This window comes from Meles meles, chromosome 12, assembly GCF_922984935.1.
Source record: "Meles meles chromosome 12, mMelMel3.1 paternal haplotype, whole genome shotgun sequence".
Classification (NCBI taxonomy): domain Eukaryota; kingdom Metazoa; phylum Chordata; class Mammalia; order Carnivora; family Mustelidae; genus Meles; species Meles meles.
In genome coordinates this window covers 13,604,866-13,614,379 of record NC_060077.1, presented here as the reverse complement: position 1 = coordinate 13,614,379, position 9,514 = coordinate 13,604,866, and positions in this window count along the sequence as shown.

Below are 9,514 nucleotides of genomic sequence, written 5' to 3'. Positions count from 1 at the left end.
CTTGAACTCTTCAAAAAAGGTCAGTGTTGGGCACCTGGGTGGCTCAGTGGGTTAATGCCTCTGCCTTTGGCTCAGGTCATGATCTCAGGGTCCTGGGATCGAGTCCCCCATCAGGCTCTCTGCTCATCCAGGAGCCTGCTTCCTCCTCTCTCTCTGCCTGCCTCTCTGCCTACTTGTGATTTCTCTCTGTCAAATAAATAAATAAAATCTTAAAAAAAAAAAAAAGGTCAGTGTTGTAAATACACATATACAAGCTAGGCAATTGCCTAGCTTAAAGACTAAACAGACACAATTAAACGTAACTTGTGATCCTTGATTGAATCCCAGTTCCCCTCAAAAAAAAAAAGAAAGAAAGAAAGAAAAGAAAAGAAAAAACCCTATAAAAGACATTTGTGGGACAACTGGAGGAAATTGAATATGGATAGGGTAGTAGTGATGGGAATTCCCAAGTTTCATACTTTGTACAGTGGTTAGATAAGACGATGTCCTTAGCAAATGCAGCTGTGGTATTTAGGCGCAAGAAGGCAACTTACTTTCAAATGCTTCAGAAAAAAGGACAAATATATATTGGTAGACAAGAGAATGATAAAGTAAATGTGATAAAGTGTAAATGATTGGTGATTCCGAGTGAAACATACTAACATTCTTCCTTACTACCTTTGCTACTTTCCTGTAACCTTCAAATTCTTTCAAAATAAAAACTTACAAAAGTAATCTTTAGTGGTGCCTGGGTGGCTCAGTGGGTTAAAGTCACTGCCTTCGGCTCAGGTCATCATCCCAAGGTCCTGGGATGGAGCCCCGCATCAGGCTCTCTGCTCAGCGGGGAGCCTGCTTCCTCCTCTCTCTCTCTCTCTGCCTGCCTCTGCCTACTGGTGAGCTCTGTCTGTCAAATAAATAAATAAATAAATAAATAAATAAATAAATCTTTTTTAAAAAGTAATCTTTACACAGAAAAAAAAGTAAAATTGATTACATTAGGCCTCCTATATTTTGTTCAATTATTATTTTATTTTTTTTAGATATTTTATTTATTTATTTGAGAGAGAGAGAGAGAGCTGAGGCAAGGGGTGGGGCAAAGAGATAGGTAGAACAAGACTCCCCACTGAGCAGGGAGCCCAACGTGGGGCTCAATCCCAGGACCCTGAGAGCATGACCAGAGACAAATGCAGATGCTTAACCCCTCAATTATCTTTTTGAAATAAACTAACATTTCTAACACAGACACCCTCCCTAAAAAAAAAAAAAGGAAGAAAAGAGAGAGACATGATAACTAAACACAGTGCACAATCCCTAATTGGTTATTTGATCTTTTAAAAAACAAAAAGCAGCAGGGTTCCTGGCTGGCTCAGTTGGAGAACCCATACGACTCTTGATCCTGGGACTGTGAGCTCCAGCCCCACACTGGGTGTAAAGATTATTTTAAAAAATTTTAAATTTTTAAATTTTTAAAAATCAAAAGCAGCAGCTTTAAAGGACATTATTGAGGAGCGCCTGAGTGGCTCAGTCATTGAGCATCTGCCTTTGGTTCAGGTCATGATCCCAGTGTCCTGGGATCGAGCCCCACATCAGTCTCCCTGCTCTATGGGAAGCCTGCTTCTCCCTCTCCAGCTACCCCTGCTTGTGTTCCCTCTCTCTCTGTGTCATAAATAAATAAAGTTTAAAAAATAAAATAAAATAAGGGGCACCTGGGTGGCTCAGTGGGTCAAAGACTCTGCTTTCGGCTCAGGTCAAGATCCCAGGATTCTGGGATCAAGGCGTACATTGGTCTCTCTGCTCAGCGGGGAGCATACTTCCTCCTCTCTCTCTCCCTCTCTCTGCCTGCCTCTCTGCCTACTTGTGATCTCTGTCTGTCAAATAAATAAATAAAATCTTAAAAAAATAAAAATTAAAAATTAATAAATAAAAGACATTATCGGGACAACTGTTGAAATGTTTAATATGACCTTTTTAGTATTGTATGTTAAATTTCCTCCGTAAAATGATGGTATTGTAATTATATAAGAGAATCTCCTTATTCAAAGCGATGAATGCTGAAGTATTTAGAGATACAGTGTCATAATTTCTGCGACTAACTTGCAAGTGGCTCAGGAAAAAAGCTATCCATACACATGCCTCAATATAAAGGTGGTGGGGGTGGGGGGATAGAGAGGGAGAGAGATACATTGAGGGAAAGCCAAAATGTAACAGCAGGTAAGGGAAGGATATTTGTGGAAATTATCTTGCAATTCTTGAGGTCTGAAATTTTTCCAAATAAAAAAGTCAGAATGGGGCGCCTGGGTGGCTCAGTGGGTTAAAGCCTCTGCCTTCGGCTTGGGTCATGACCCCAGGGTCCTGGGATCTAGCCCCACATCAGGCTCTCTGTTCAGCGGGAAGCCTGTTTCCTCATCTCTCTCTCTCTGCTTGCCTCTCTGCCTACTTGTGATCTCTGTCAAATAAACAAATAAAATCTTTAAAAAAAAAAAAAAAAGGCAGAGTGAAGATTCCTACCCATGCCTCTTGTGCTGCACATATGGGAAGATTTCCACTGATCTGAAACCAGAGCTATGGTTTAAGTCACTATATGATGTTTCTGTCCATCTTGTTATTATTATAAACCTAGATCCAGTGTCTGCCAGCGCTTTCCTAGCTCTCAAATCCATCCATTGCCTTCTCCTCCACTCTCATCCTAACATCCCAATTTTTTTCCAGATTGCAGCAGCTTCTGATGTGGTCTTAGCTTCTAGGTCACCTCATTCATTCATTCGCCACATTAACAGCCAGAACAACATCCCGGAAAAGTAACATGGTCACTCTGCTGCTTAAAATGTTTCAATGGCTTTCCAGTGTGCTTCTCTTGGCTTTCATGATCCTTCTAATCCCTGCTTGCCTTTGGAAACACACACACACACACACACACACACACACACACACACACACACACACACCAGCACATACACAAATTTATTTTCTAATCACACTGAACTTCTAGCAGTTTCTGGCACATTTATTGTTCAGTCTCTCTCAGTTCTGGGTCTTAGCACCTGCTCATCCCTCCTCTAGAACACCGTCTCAGGGAACACCTGGGTGGGTCCGTTGGTTAAGCGTTCCACTCTTGATTTCAGCTCAGGTCATGATCTCAGGATTCTGGGTTTGAGCCGCAAGTCGGGCTCCATGGTCACTGCGAGAGTCTGCTTATCCCTCTCTCTCTGCTCCTTCCCCCACTTGCACTCTCTCTCTCTCTTAAATACATAAGTTAGTTAAATCTTTAAAAAAGTAACAATTAGGCAAATAAATAAATCTATTAAAAAAATAAAAACAAAAACACCATCTCAAGCCAGGCTGATTCCAGCTCCTCTTTCAAAGATCCAGCGCAGGAGCACCTGAGTGGCTCAGTGGGTTAAAGCCTCGGCCTTCAGCTCAGGTCGTGATCTCAGGGTCATGGGATCGAGCCCCACGTCTGGCTCTCTGCTCCGCAGGGAGCCTGCTTTCACCTCTCTCTCTGCCTGCCTCTCTGCCTACTTGTGATCTCTCTCTATCTCTGTCAAATAAATAAAATCTTCCAAAACAAAGATCCAGCTCAAACATGTCCTCCCCTGGAAATCATTCTCAGACCCAGCCCAAAGCTAGGGGTGTTGTTTACTGCACTTCCCCCCTGGCTTTGTAAATGCATGTTTTCCCGATGTCCCATGCACTAAGGACTCTTACAGTACGTGGGCTGAAGCTTATCTTCAAATGCTTGTGAGTGTTTAACAGAGGATACAAGGGAACAGGCTGAGGGAACAAAGTGCTCTTTCCCTATTCCTGTTGTTCTGGTTCATCTTATTTGCAGTGGCCACAGACAGCCAACAAAGCCTCTGTTCTAGAAAGCTGCCACAATCGAGCAGAATCTAAATTGTTTGTCTCTTCCAAACATCCACATTGGGCTCGCCAGAGCAAGGAGACCAAGAGATAAAGAATTTGGAAATAGAGCCAGGAAGCTTAGAGCCACCTCAGGAAGACATAGTCGGTCATACTTCACACAGCCTGCCTTCAGGACTCGGCACATTCTCCTTATTTCCCCTCCCATTCCTGGGAGTCAGACAAACTAGCGAGTCAATTACCTTCAGTCCTGCAGCGATAAACCAAGGGGAGGGACTTCAGGGTCCAAATCGTGTGAGTTGTGTTTGTTATGAGATGGTTCACTAGGAGTTTTTATTTATTTCTTGAAGTAGGCTCCAGGGGCACCTAAGTGGCTCAGTCGGTTGGGTATCGGACTCTTGATTTTTGGCTCAGGTCATGATCTTGGGGTCATGGGATCAGGCTCTGAGTCAGGCTCCCCACTTAGTGGGGAGTCTGCTTGAGATTCTCTCTCATCCTCTCCCTCTGCCCCTCCCCCCACTTGCTCTCTCTCTTTCTCTCTCTCTCTCTAAAATAAACAAATAAATCTGGGATGCCTGGGAGGCTCAGTCAGTTGAGCATTCGCCTTCGGCTCAGGTGACGATCCCAGCCAGAATCCTGGGATGGAGTCCCAAATCCGGCTCCTCACTCAGTGGGGAGCCCGCTTCTCCCTCTCCCTCCGCCCCTCCCCACCCTAATCATCTGACTCTCTGTCAAATAAATAAATAAAATCTTTGAAATAGATGGATAAATAAATCTTTAGAAAGGTGGTTTTTTAAAATCAAAATAAAATAAAGCAGGCTCCACACCCAACATGGTGCTCAAACTCACAACCCTGAGATCAAGAGTCACATGCTCTTCTGACTGAGCCAGCCAAACACACCAATTCACTAAGAGTTTTAAATTAGGGGCACCTGGGTGGCTCAGTGGATTAAAGCCTCTGCCCTCAGCTTGATCTCAGGGTCCTGGGATCGGGCCGGCATCCGCTCTCTGCTCAGCGGGGAGTCTGCTTCCCCCTCTCTCTCTCTGCCTGCCTCTCTGCCTGCTTGTGATCTCTGTCTGTCAAATAAATAAAATCTTTTTAAAAAAGAAGAATTTTAAATTAGTTACTGATACAGCTGGCACACTCAGAAGGCTATTTAAGGGGCATTTAACGAAAGGCCTGTTTATAGAGTCATGGGTAAACTTAAGCGAGCAAATCAGGGATAAAGAAACCTTCCAGGACTGGCAATCCTGGAGGTCGGTTACCACCCCCAGACCTAAAGGCACAAGGGGAGACAAGAGTTTCAGGACCCAGAGAGGGTGCAGCCACCCAGCAGGAGTGTGGTGTTCAGTGGAACACAGCTGCTGCTCAAACATCTGGAGTAAATAGCCTTCCTTTGCCTCCTCTCCCCTCCTGCCAGCGCTTCTGATAAGCTGACGGCAAGAGGGTATGGGACACAGAGAAGGGCAGGGAGGGAAGAGGCTTGGAAAGGACAGGAATATCCAGCACAGTCGTCAATATTTAAACACTTGGGAAGGAAGATGCAGAGCCCCACAGAGCGTATGGTCCTATCTTTATACAGCGAAGTCAATTCTCCCATACATGCCTATGTAATTGCTTGCATATGACTGCAGGAGAGTGAGGGGCCCCTGGCTGGCTCAGTCGGTACAGCACGAGACTTGATCTTGGGGTCGTGAGTTTGAGCCCTGTGTTGGGTGTAGACATAACTTAAGAGAAAAAAAACTCTGTATTCACTTCGGCAGCCCATAAACTAAAACTGATTGCATAAGAAAGAAGAAAGGCAGGGGATTTTATACATGAGATTGTTAATATTTAGTACCCGGGCAGAGTATGGGGCAGGGGAGAAGATGATTGAAAAAAAAAAAACAACAACCCACAAACAGGATTATTTATGAATAGGAATTCCGAGTAATTTAACAAAGAAAATAATTATTAAAGAAACAGCATATCCAAGGAAGATAGATTATTGTAGATGCTGTTTCTAATGAGTGACAAGATTTTGCTTCTAGGGGTTGGTTAAAGTAATTATGATATAGCCATTCAGTGAAACACACATAGACACACAATGAACACAGGTGTTTATTACTATGAAAAGTGTTTACAAAGCACACGTCTAAGAAGTTGTAACTAAGAAGTTACAAAACATGAGTGTAAAACTCCACAACCCCAAGCAGCTCTTCTCTCTTTCATGACACTGTCCAGAGTGTCTGCGGAGATTAATAACCTCTCCGACCCTTTTCATTTGTAAAATTCCTAAGGTTCTCCACAAACTGTGGGACACACCAGGAAAAATGAGAAAATGGGACTGAGAATAAAGGGAATGAATCTCAACTCTACCATTTACTAGTATGAACCGCTTAGCTTCTCTGAGCCTCAGTTTCCCGAACTGTAAAATGGGTATAGTAATAATAATACCCACCTTACAGTTTGTCAAGTTAAATGCATAGTATTAGACAGAGTCACTCCCATCTCTATAGCTAGTAGAGACTCAAAGCTCTCCCCAGTATTCCGAAATGGGAAAAGAGGGCTCAAAGAGGTTAAGTAGTGCATTGACAGCAACTCATAGGCCAAAGCTAACTCCCCTATTGCCCTTGTGGAGAAGGAAAGTCAGTCGTCTGACCTGAAGGGTGAATGATGTTTCAAAGCTTGGGGACTTTGGATGATGAGGACACAGGTCCAGTCTGGAAGGCATCCGTGTTTAATCTTGAGTAACCTCGCCCCCAGCTTACGCAATGCTGGAGCCACTGACGTGATGATAGTGGTTTCATCTGAAAGGATAAAGAAAACCCCTTTGATGTGCCCTGGGCCTCAAGCCAGAACACTTGCTTGGCCTCCCGGCCATTGCTCTCCTCTGCCCACTCCCCAGGCACGAAGGCCTCCCACTCCCTAACCTCAAGCAACCAGAGCCCTTGAGCCACTCCTACGGGCTCAGGAAAGCCCATTATGGATTCTTCAGGAAGTTTGCAAACCGATTTTTTTTTTCACACCAGCATCATCTAAAATTAAGTTCTACTAAAAATTAAACGTTAAAAATGCAAAAACTTAGGGGCGCCTGGGTGGCTCAGTTGGTTAAGCTGAGCCTTCAGCTCAGGTTGTGATCCTGGGATCCTGGGATCCTGGGATCGAGGCCCACATCAGGCTCTCTGCTCAGCAGGGAGCCTGCTTCCTCCTCTCTCTCTGCCTGCCTCTCCGCCTACTTGTGATCTTTGTCAAATAAATAAATAAGATCTTTTTTTTTTTAAGTATCTGTAGCTATTTAACTCTGCCGTTGTACCGTGAAAGCAGCCATACACAGTTTGTAAACGGATTGGTAGTGCTGTGTGCCAATAAAACTTTATTACAAAAACAGGCAGTGAGGGGGAAAAAATAGATCGTGGGCCAGATTTGGACCAGGGACTGTAGATTGTCCACTCCTGTCCTGACAATCAATAAAACAAATCCAGCCTTGGTCTGTAGCATTTGCTGAATTCTGTGCTGTAAATACTCCCCATGGCCAATTTCGAGCTGCCACTGTGAGGTCAGTCCCTGAAACCTGGAGTTGAGAACAACATGTGCACCAACATATCACACAGATATGATAGAAGCCGCCTCAGAAGCACAAGTAGGGGGCGCCTGGGTGGCTCAGTGGGTTAAAGCCTCTGCCTTCGGCTCAGGTCATGATCCCAGGGTTCTGGGACCGAGTCCTTCATCGGGCTCTCTGCTCGGCGGGGAGCCTGAGTCCCCTCTCTCTCTGCCTGCCTCTCTGCCTACTTGTGCTCTCGATCAAATAATAATAATAATAAAGAAAAAAGAATGAAAAAGTAATAAAATAACTAGGAGGTGGTGAAAGGTGAGCATTTACTACCTTTGTCCTTACCTATTTTATTTTTTTTTAAAGCAGGCTCCATGTCCCATGTGGGGCTCAAACTCACGACCCCGAAACTGACACATACTCTACTGACGGAGCCAGCCAGGGACCCCCTGGCTTGGCATTTTCTGACCAAAATAAATTATTTGGGCAAGCTTTTGAGACTCCATTTCCTTATCTATAAAACATGAGAGGGGCGCCTGGGTGGCTCAGTGGATGAAGCCTCTGCCTTCGGCTCAGGTCATGATCTCGGGGTCCTGGGATCGAGTCCCGCATCGGGCTCTCTGCTCAGCAGGGAGCCTGCTTCCCCCCTCTCTCTGCCTACTTATGATCTCTGTCTGTCAAATAAATAAATAAAAATTAAAAAAAAAACATGAACAATAATATTAAGTTGAGAGGATAACACGGGCAGAGGGTTCGACAGTGGCAAATTCAGTGGGGGAGAGGTGCAGGCAGCGAGGGCGTGATCATGGGATGGGTTCTCTGGAAGCAGACGCTGAGACAAAGCAGGGGTATGAGAAGATTTTAGGGCTTCACCTCGGTGAAAGGAAGAGGGGAAACCAGATTGAGAAGGAGCGGTAGGTGTCCAGCCCCACCAGTGATTCAAGACACACTTGCCGGTCAGTCTTCCCCACTAGAAATTCTTTTTTTTTTTTTAAGATTTTATTTATTTATTTATTTGACAGACAGAGAGATCACAAGTAGGCAGAGAGGCAGGCAGAGAGAGAGAGAGGAGGAAGCAGGCTCTCTGCCGAGCAGACCCAACACGGGAGTCGATCCCAGGACTCTGAGATCATGACCTGAGCCGAAGGCAGAGGCTTAACCCACTGAGCCACCCAGGTGCCCCCCACTAGAAATTCTTACGAGATTTCTTCTCCGTCGGTGCCCACAGTGCTTGGTCATGCCAGTGTCTTCCAGAACACTGAAGAGTGAAGAGGTAGACCAGACAGACTGGTGGGCAGCCAAGGAAGGTTTATTGAGCGATAGCAAAGTGATAGCACCAAAGCACCCAAAAAGAGAGGTCGGGGACTCGAGGGGGTTGCCATTGGAGTTTTTATGTCTGGGGGTTTTACGGGCTTGTTGGCGGGGTGTTTTAATCTGACTAACCTTCGGGCACCTGTTATCCAATCAGATTTTTGTCACCTATCTATCATGGGAAAGAGAGGAGGGCTCCTTCCAGGTAGTATAAAACCCTCCTAAGGGGGGTTTCCTCTTAGAACGGGGGCCCTTGTCCCTGCCTGCCTGCTTTCCAACTCCCCTTCATCATTCCCCCCTGTGAAGAGGTAACCCTAACTGCTATTAGGGGAAAAGGGCGATGACCGATGGCAGCTACCTTCTGCTGGTCAGGAGACTTGGATGGGGTGGCAGTCAGGGGTCCTCTCCTCCCAATCTATCAGCGGGTCCTTGGTAGATGTTTGGTTTTGACCTTCAAGTGAGGCTCCATCTGAAATACCATTTGGAGTTTGACCTTTATTCTGGAAAAAACAGCGGGTTAGGGCACTTAGGAGGCAAGGCCCAGAGCGCAGTGCAAGACCAAGGATGGCCCAGAGTCCTGTGAAAGATAAAACGTATTTCAGTGAACTCCCCCGACAATGTGAGGAGAGGGTGGGCGAAAGGAATGCAATAAGGATGACGATTTGAAGGGACAGAGGGGAAGTAACATTTATCTGTGTCTTGTTGCTTCCAGACTAGTTGGAGGTCCTCTATGGGTTTACAGAGGGATTTGGGTTCCTTGCTGTAAGGCCCCGTTGGGGACCAGAATTTGACGCTGGAATGGTGGATCCAGGCTTTGCTCTGCTGGAGTGGCT